Source organism: Clarias gariepinus, chromosome 20 (genome assembly GCF_024256425.1).
Source record: "Clarias gariepinus isolate MV-2021 ecotype Netherlands chromosome 20, CGAR_prim_01v2, whole genome shotgun sequence".
NCBI classification, from domain to species: Eukaryota; Metazoa; Chordata; class Actinopteri; order Siluriformes; family Clariidae; genus Clarias; species Clarias gariepinus.
This window is the reverse complement of record NC_071119.1, coordinates 11,742,399-11,752,500: the sequence shown is the minus strand read 5'-3', so window position 1 is coordinate 11,752,500 and position 10,102 is coordinate 11,742,399. Positions and strand designations below refer to the sequence as shown.

Here is a 10,102-nt window from a genome sequence, read left to right as displayed (position 1 = left end):
TTAACAGATGGTGGGTTATTGATGACATGACATGACTATATTATATATATATTCTTTGAAAGAAAGAAGAAAATGGAATTTTCACAACTTGAATAGTGACTACAAAATAGACGAATGTCATGTTTTAAAATAATTTGCTGTGGTATACAAAGAATAAAATATTCGGGGAAGTGCTTTTAAAGGAAAATAATCAACTTTGGTTGGACCATCAACTCCAATTCCTTATACCAGGTCTTATAACAGCATCTCCTAAATGTTTTATTTGTTACTTAAATACTTATTTCACTACATGACATAACTGTATATGTAGTATCGAGCAAAGGGGCAGATTTCTTTCTTTCTTTATTTAATGGATAGCAATAAATTGGATAGGATTAAGGCCACTATATAAAAAAGATCTCTAACTTTTTCCTCAAATTTCAGATTTTTTTCTCAGAATTCTGCCTTTAAACTCCGTATTCCGACTTTTTTCTTAGAATTGAACTAGAATAATTCTAAGGAACAAATTTTAAAGGGAAAAGTCAGAATTCTGAGGAAACGACCATATTCTAAAAAGAAAGTAAGAGTTCTAAGTCAGATTTTAAAGATTGAAACAGACTATAAATGGTCCTCAAAATTTATATTACATAGGTAAGAGAATATATTTAAATGAAGAGTAAGTTAAAAATAAAATAAAGTCACTATAGCAAATGCAATGTGTTGTATAAACATTGAAGTAATAGAACACAGACAAGGCTGATCCTGTGTTCACGCCCATTTTTGGCAGACACTAATGAATATTAATGAGCATGCAAACGCAACGGTCATTTGACAAAGTGTTAAAACAAACAAGATGTCGGAAACTCAAACACGGCAGATCCCGTAAAAAACTTGCATTGTGAGTTGGCTCTGTGTCCATCATGATGGTTGTTTTGAAGAAAATTATGACAACTTCTCAGGTCATGTGATCTCAGTGCCATGGAACAGAGGTTGGGCCTAATTAGCTGAAAGTACTAAAAGTACAGGCTGCACAAAACAATTTTCCCCCAAAAATATAGACAATAATAGTATCACTCGTCATTTTTATGAATATACTTCTTATTTACTGTGTACCTGTACAGCAATGAATCAATCTGTAAAGTCATAATTCTGAGTTTAACGTCAGAACAATGAGTTTAATGTAAGAATTGTGAGGAAAATTCCGGAATTCTGAGAGGCAAAAGTCAGGATTGTAAAAAAAAAAGAAGAATAAGTCAGAATAATGAGGTTAATGTAAGAGTTCTGAGGAAAAATTCAGAGTTCTGAGGAAAAAGGCAGAATGATTAAAAAAACAGTCAGAATTCTGAGTTTAATGTAAGAATTGTGAGGAAAAATTCGGAATTCTGAGAGGCAAAAGTCAGAATTAAAAAAAAAAAAGTCAGGATAATGAGGTTAATGTAAGAATTATAAGGGAAAATTCAGAGTTCTGAGGAAAAAGACAGAATTATATATTCTATTTTTATTATATATTATAGTTTAATGTAAGAATTGTGAGAAATAAATTCAGAATTGTGAGGGGAAAGTCAGAATTTTGGGGATAAAAAGTAATATCTTTAAGTTTAAAGTCAAAATTCTGAGAAAGAAGTCAAAACTCAGTTATTTTTGTTGGTTTGTTTCATACCTCTCGTGCATCCTCTAATACAAACAGTACTTTTGTTCATGGTAGGCTAATGACGACAGAGATTATCAAGCCTTAGGTATCACCTTACTCGTCTTTGTCATTTGTTTCAGGTTTCTGTGGCATGGAGTTTTCTTACGGATAAGAGTATCAACTGATGACACAAATGGTTTGTCCAAATCCTTTACAACTTCTCAATGTTGATAAATCCGCTCCGAACAGCTAAATTCTAACCTACTGTTTGAAACTATTTTTCAAAGTAAAAGCTGTATGAAACTTTTCTGATAAGTGAACCAAGAGAGGGGGTTAAACCTACAAGTTACATCTATTAGTCAAAATACGTATTTGCTGTTTATTATTAGATAGTGTTTTGGTATCATATTCAATTCCATGTGGAATTCCATCGTTCATAAGCCTCGTATCTACACATATGATACTAATAATACAAATGGAAGATATGGAGGAGGAAAACTGAAATATTTTATTCATAAAAAATACTAAATGTTTTAGATTCCTTTATGTATATTGAGTTATTTTTGATGACACAAATGTAATAAAATTCTATACAAGACCCTTTTACATACTCTTTTCTTTTCTATTCTTTACACCAGGAAGCCTTGAGTCTATCACAGGAGACTTTGGGCACTAAGATTCAGGGATGGACCCTGGACAGGGTGCCAGTCCATTGAAGGGCAGGAGCGCACACACTCACACACTACGACCAATTTTGGAAATACCAGTTAGCCTGATCTGTATGTCTGAGAAAACTGGACTACCCAGAGGAAACCCACCAAGGATGAGATGAGCATACGAACAAGACACAAAAAGGTGGGACTAAAAACCTCAACCCTGCAGTTTCCTAAGACAATTGCGACAAAAATAAAAGAAAATGTTATCATTTTATATCTTCATTTCTGAATGTGACAAAAAGATTGTCAATGCACATCCTTTGTCTGACCAGATCTTAGATGTCATTAATTCTAATATTCACCCCATCACTCTTCCTGATACTCCCCAATCCTATCTCTGCTTTCTCCTAATCAGATCTAGATTTAAGCCGTGGGAGCCAGAACTCTGGCATCTTTCTTTTGATTCTTTTACAAGAATGTGGCCACGAATCAAGCAATACTTGATGCTTGATTTATGATCACCGAGTGGGGAAAAAGCATTACACCACCACCACCAGCTTGAATTACTTACACGAGGCAATACTGTTGAGCCAACATCTGCCTCTAACTTCTGTATGTCACAGCGGAAATCGAAATGTTTAACGTCAAAATTGTAGTGTAGTGATATATCTATCTCAGCCTGACATTTCTATTCCCCCTGGGTTTAACCCACACAAAAAAACATGATGTACCAATCAGAGGCTGGGAACCCATACCCTAGCCCCCCCCCCAAATTTCCCGGGTGCCTGAAAGTGAGTTCAAAGCGAGGTTGTTATATAGTGTCAAGTATGTTCATTCATACACACAGTGTGTGAGTACTTAACAGGAAGTTTTATCAGTATTGAACTTTATTGATTGCTCCTAGAGCAGATAAGGGTAGCATCCTCCCATAACCTTCCTTCCTCCTTAACCTTCAATTAAACCCCCTCTTTAAGTTTACAACACACACACACACACACACACACACACACACACACACACACACAGTAGACTTTACAATGCCTATATAGTTACTACCAGGAAACAAGCACCAAAACCACGCCCCTTTCTTCCTTTCTTACACACACACACACACACACACACCTATCTATAATACCTCTCATTGTCTTTTTCACCCATTCGGCAATACTCGGCACTAGATAGGATCCTCCTTTGCTCCCAGAACCACCTTTATTCTTCATAGCATGGATTCTATTTAGGTGTTAAAATCATTCATCTAAGATTATGTTGCAAATTTGTGAGATGCTCATTCATGCTTTAATGTTTCTTTCTACCACATTGCAAACTTCCTTTATTAAACAGTTGATCTGGTGGCTGGAAACTTCACTGAAGTTTACTGCAATCTGGCATGTTCAATAGACCAGTTTAAGATGAGTTTGTGCTCTGTGACATGGTGCATTATCATGCTGGAAGTAGATGTCACAAGACAGGAAAGGGATGTACGTGATCAGTTTCCCACACTGTTACAACACCATCAAGGTGGCAAGGTGGACCAAAGTCTGTTGTAGCTGATCAGCTTTACGTTCTGAGCTACTGTGTTTTCTGAGATGTTTTTCTGCTCACTACAAGTCTGGCTTTTCTGTGAAAAACTCAGGAGACTATTATTTTTTTGAATTATAGTGTCAAACCAACCATGTGACAGTTACATTCCCTACCATTCTGATGTTAAATTCAACATCAAATATGAAAAACAATTGTATGAATGAGCAGGTGTAAAAAAAACTGTCCACATGATCAATGAACATTTTGCACTTCTACTCATAACACTTTAGAAATGTGTCTAATTTCTAACATTTTCGTTTGACTTGATACATCTGTGGCCAGCAGGGGGCAGTATATTCACAGTCATGTATAAATGAACGTGCTAGTTTGTTGCCACTGTGGCTTAGTGGTTATCACTGTTGCCTGTTCCCCTGTGCTTGGTGGGTTTCCTCCGGGTACTCTGGTTTTCTCCCACTTTCCAAAAACATTAGCAATTAGGCTAATTGGCGTCCCTAAATTGCTCATTGTGTGTGTATGAGAGTGTGTATATAGTATATGTGTGCCCTGTGTTGGTTGGCAGCCCATTTAGGGTGTACCCCGCCTTGCACCCCTAAGTCTCCTGGGATAGGCCCGCGCAACTCTGTATACTGTCTTATTGACATAGATTGTGGCACGTTGACTCAGTGGTTTGTACTGTCGCTGCGCACCTTCAGGGTCCGCGTTCGATTCCCGCCTTGGGGTCTGTGTGCATGGAGTTTGCTTGGTGGGGTGCTCCGGTTTTGTTCAAAATACATGCAGTTTAGGCTAATTGGTGTTCCCAAATTTCTCATAGTATGTGAATATAGACTGGAGGTCCTACTACGTTATAAAAATGAAAATAAATACAATGGTCACCAAGATGCCTAGTTGAAATACAGATGTTTCTAGATGGATGTTGGTTTGATATGGACGTAAATTTATCCTAGGTTATCACATCGCGCTGGCATTATTAACAGCTTTTTATACGCCTTGTCAGTTAGCTTAGACAGCTATATGCCGCATGTAGTTAAACCTCTTAGCCAGACAGGCGAATCTCTGGAGTCTGGCTGTAATTAGAATATACTGCAGCAGTGGTGGGAAATAAACAACACAACACCACTGCGGGTATGTCCTCCTATTCACTCCTAACTTCCACTTTTATACAATTAGCTGATTTTATACAAGATAAGGGCTTTTTCCGGTATAAGTGTGTATGCTAGTAACAGCAAAGTGTGCACATACTAGCCACTTTATTAGACAAATCTACCTTGCTGGTGTTGTAGTGTGCAGGTGAAGTGCATTAATCATATTGATTGTCTTCCAGTCCTTGTTCACATGTTCAAAAAAGTTTTTATTGTACTTCAAGAGATTTCCGTAACAGTTCTCTCAGTCAGTTCGGAGTCATTAATCAAGTCCACAAATTCCAGGGAGTGCGCGTGTGTTTATGCAAGTTTACTTTCTTGATATATGGGATTCCTTTTTTCGTTTTAGTTTCATACGATGGATTGTGTCCTGCTCTATCAAAACTATTTCATCTGTAATAGAAGACACACATGCGCAGAAGCAGATCAAAAGACACATACAAGTACAAAAGAAATACGCATGTGTGTGTACACATAAGCTTTTGTGGTATGTGTATTGTTTTCTGTGCCAGTACCTGGGTTGTCTGCCTGGTCTCTGCGCGTATAGATAGCAGCCAGGCCGACCACACAGAACACAGTGAAGGCTAAGATGATGAAGAACAGCTCAAAGCCTGAGAACGGACTCTCCATAACACTCTACACAGATAAACACGAACATACAACAGGCTTACGGGACAAACAAGGACATAGTTGTAGAAGTATTCTGAAGACAGAAGAAAGTATAACGTGCATGGATGGAACATATATTTTTTTTCACAGTTTTTCTCTGTATGTAGGAATGTATTGGTAGATGTATAGAGGGACTGTGTGTAGGACGCAAGAAAAAGATAACATAAGAATGAACTGCTATCATACTGTAGACTTAATTAAACTTAACAATTGGAAGGCAGGAATCAAAGTAATACTTGTGTTGTAAATACTTGTGCATATCCACCATCTCTCTGTCTCTTCACATGGCCGTGACCTTGGAGTTGATTAATATTAATGAACTTTGTAATGTGAAACGCCAGGCCCAAGCCAGTCTTAAAAGCCATGCCAGCTAATTATACTCCATTTCCAACAGCAGCAGTGTGGCTGTTAAAGAGGATGTCAAAGTGTTCTTGTATTGGAGGAAGTCACATCTTAGCAGAAATACTATGACAGAGACATGTCAATCATGAATTTAATAGATTTATTTCATAGCTTTATTTGATGTGGGCATTACTGGCTCAGTAGTTGGCATGGGTTTGATTCTGAATCGGTGCCCAAACCCCAGCAACTGGATGCAGTGCCGGTCCCAAGTCTGGTCAAAATGGAACCGTTGCATCAGGAAGGTCATCCAGTAATGCCAAGGTCAAACCCGTAATGCCAAGGTTTGTGTGGAGCCAATAGCCACTGTGGTGACCCCTTGATGGGAGCAGCTGGAAGACCAACTACGAGTTCAACAGTGCTACTACTACTACTACCGCTTACATGCCTTTTTGATAAATTAGCAATTAAAATTTTGCGTTTAAAAAAAAAAAAATGAAATTATGGTAATTCAGTCATTCAGTCTCATAATAATGGCCTTGATTTAAACATGCACATGAATGTCACAAAGTCCTACATGCTACAGTATTTGCAATAAACACCGACTTGCTCAGCATTTCACTCATCTTTCCATCAATATTTTTTCAATGAAACTTTTCATGTTGCCCGAGATCACCTATTATGACCTATGTGCCATTAATACAGTCTGGTGGTCCTCCCTGACTATAACGCTACACCACTAAACTTGCAGAGGCAGCCGGAGTCCACTAACATCTAAAGACAGGTATTCCAATAAACTTCATTACGTTCAGGTGTTCTCAAGATGTCTTGAGCCAGCCCCTAACACTAAAGGTGCGCTGCAGGACAATACCAAGGACGGCATTGGCCTGGGGGGGCTCGTAACCCTTTACCGTTCGAAAATAGGCGAAGCACCTACATCCGTCTCAACTGCTTAAGAATGTGCAGTTCTTAAAAACGCAGAACCAGAAGTGTAATGTCTTAACATTTTAACACAGATATTCAAACACATACAAATACTATTACAATATAAAAGCAATACAGTCAAAACTGAATGTTCGAGCTCATAGTGTTTGAGAGAAAGAATGTCTTTTACCGTCAGGGTTCAAAATCTTCAGTCATCTCTCTGATCTTTTCAAGTACAAAAGCTATGTATATACTTCATCTTGGAATCTCTGATCGAGCCATCAATACACCACGTCAGCATATTATATCCACACACACACTTTTCAATACCACACACCCTTTTAGACTCGCCCTTTAAACAAATATAGCCACGCACTCCATATCAGTCTGTTGATGGTTATAAAGTGTAATAACAGACCACCGAATGCTCCGTGTTTGTGGATGTCCCATGAGAAAAACCCACAAGTTCCAACACATAAGTTCTTCTGTTCTGGATCCTGGGAGAGTTTTATATCCAAAGGGTCTGTACAGGTGTAGCGCCGATTGAGGAAAATGACTCCCAGGCTCAGACTATAAGTGGGTCTTGATGGTCTTCTACTTCTTTTGCTAGAATAAATAAAATGGATGGAGAGAAGGTTGAAAGAGAGTACAAGAGCATGTGTGTGTATGTGTGTGTGTGTGTGTGTGTGTGTGAGAGAGAGACACAATTATGCAATGCTAATTTACAATGCCAGTAAAACCTGTTTGGCTTGGAGTATATCATTTTTCTTCCTTTAAAGACCTCCTTTTTATTACCGGTTGGCCCGGGACATGTGCAGTATGCAGTATGATTTCTCTCTTTCTATATACCTATACACTTAGTTTAGTAATACAGATGAAGTGCATGGCCAAAAGTATGTGGACACCCATCCACATGCTTTAGGCTGTAGAATTAGGATCTGCCTAATAATTGCTGAAACTAAGAAGAGACAAGTGAGGTCCATAAGGACATGGTTTATTGGTGTTGTTCCACTGTTGGTGTGGAAGAACTTGGGCTTTCCAAGTGTGGACACAAATCTCCACTGGCACAGGAAAGCCTTTAAGGAAGAGTTAAGGATGCTATAACAGCAAAGAGGGAACAAATCTGGAATGGGACATTCAACACACACATATACTGTATGGGTATGATGGTCAGGTGTCCCCATTACTCGCCATAGAGTATATCTGTTAGTTTTTTACAGTATTCTATTCGGCTTGTATTTGCAAACATATTTTTTTCTAAAAATGTGGAAAATTAATAAAGATGGTGGCTTTATTCTGTGCTGTTTGAAATGAATTAAATAAAACATCATTCATGTTTTTTTTTTGCAGATCTTTCTTCGATGTTTGAAGTTACAGATATTCACATTAAACAAACAGAAATAAAGCAATAATAAAGACTGTTATATTTAGGCGTTTGGCAGACACCTTTATGCAAAGTGACTTAAATTTTTATCTTATTATGCACCTGAGCAGTTGAGGGTTAAGGGCCTCGCTCAAGGGGCCAACAGGGACAACTCGGTAGCCATGGGATTTGAAGCTGGGACCTTCTGAACTTTAGTCCAACGCTTTTAACCACTGAGCTACCCCCTGACCCTCTGAACTAGTGACACAATATGCAGCGGTCACACAGTAACTATAGAGCAATTGTAGTGTTGTTATGTTTAAAAGTTTATATAAATAAGTTTAATATCATATTAAAGCTTCATTGTTAAATATTTAGCGTTATCAGACAAATTAAAGTTTGATAGAATAGACTTTAAAGAAATGAGTGATCAAGGTTTAGAAGTGGCAAGTAATTATAAGGCACAAGTGATTAACGGGGACATCACGACAATATATAAGCTCAACAACGTCCTTTGCTATGATTTTAATTAGCCATAGCCACTTATTCCAATAGAATCCAATTCACTTCAACGTTATTTGTATAGTGGTTTTCAACATGTCTTTTGTGTCACGAGATTTTGCACTGGACACACAATTGTTCGAATGATGATGATGTGTTCAGTACCTGTTGAAGGTGTGCATCGCTCATGTATCATGCCGTGCAGAGTAAACAGACTGAAGACTAGCAGAGAAAAAAGAATGATGTAGCATTCCAGCTCAGTGAAGGGACTTGCCATCTGCTACACACACACACACACACACACACACACACACACACATACATATATATATATATATATATATATATATATATATATATATATATATATATATATATAAATGGCATTAAAATAGACATGACTTGAACAGATATGATCTTTGTTACACATCAAATTAGCAATGAATAAATCACAAACTAACCTGGATGTTCGGTCCAAACTCCAACTAGTAATCCACAACACTTTTGGATGCTCACTGAGAAATGATTAACCGTCCCTGTATCTGTCTGTGTATATATGTGTGTATATATATGATATGTGTGTGTGTGTGTGCGTGACTGTGTACACTCTGTAATATGATGAGCAGGTAAAGCTGGTGCCTGGCTCATATTGCCAGCTGATTTAAGCTAATGAATGGTTTGCCTTAGATACAGTACCTGCAGTTTGACACACAAACACACACACACACATGCGCAAACACAAAAAACGTGAACTGAGTAATTATCCAAACCCCAGAACGACTAAATGTGTTGTTAGCACAGTATGGGTTCAAATGTTGTGTGCATGTGTATCCATGACTGTGTTTCTGTGTGTACTTGCATAGGTCTATCCCAGTTGGATACCTGTTGTCCTTAGTAACACTGCTGTATACAGACAAAACGGGTGTTCTCACACACTGATTTTTGGATTTGTGTCCATTTGGCATGCAGTACCTTTAAACAAATGTAAAAAGTGATTGATTTAAAGAGGAGTGAGATTTGTTTTTTTTAGTTCTTGACATAGCATGGTAGTTTTCAATCCCTTCCCATGGTGAGTATTTGGTGATCTCAGTACTCCTTAGTGGGAACGTGGTGTTTTGGAGAGAAGCTGCCAAGTGTTGAAAAGTTTTTACAGTATTATCTGACGTCTCTGACTGCTGTGTTTTTAAGTGGCATAATGCCAACATGATTACACATAATAAATACGTCTCCCGTCTGTCTCATCTCATGAATCCTTGTCCACACTGCTACAACACAATTAAGGCCTTGTGTGTAAAATCTCTCCATTTTATTAAAGAGCACGAAATATTCTGGATATGTTTAAGCTTTTTGACATTCCAAC

At 37.9% G+C, this 10,102-nt stretch overlaps 1 long non-coding RNA gene across 1 annotated transcript; it reads right to left on the bottom strand.

The window, feature by feature from the left end:
- Positions 1 to 7,074: 7,074 nt before the first annotated feature.
- LOC128508774 (uncharacterized) lies at positions 7,075 to 9,353 on the bottom strand. The gene is made up of 3 exons (XR_008355948.1): positions 9,204 to 9,353; positions 8,908 to 9,022; positions 7,075 to 7,484 (listed from the first exon to the last, which is right to left on the bottom strand). It is a non-coding gene; the product is annotated as an uncharacterized LOC128508774 (long non-coding RNA).
- Positions 9,354 to 10,102: the final 749 nt, after the last annotated feature.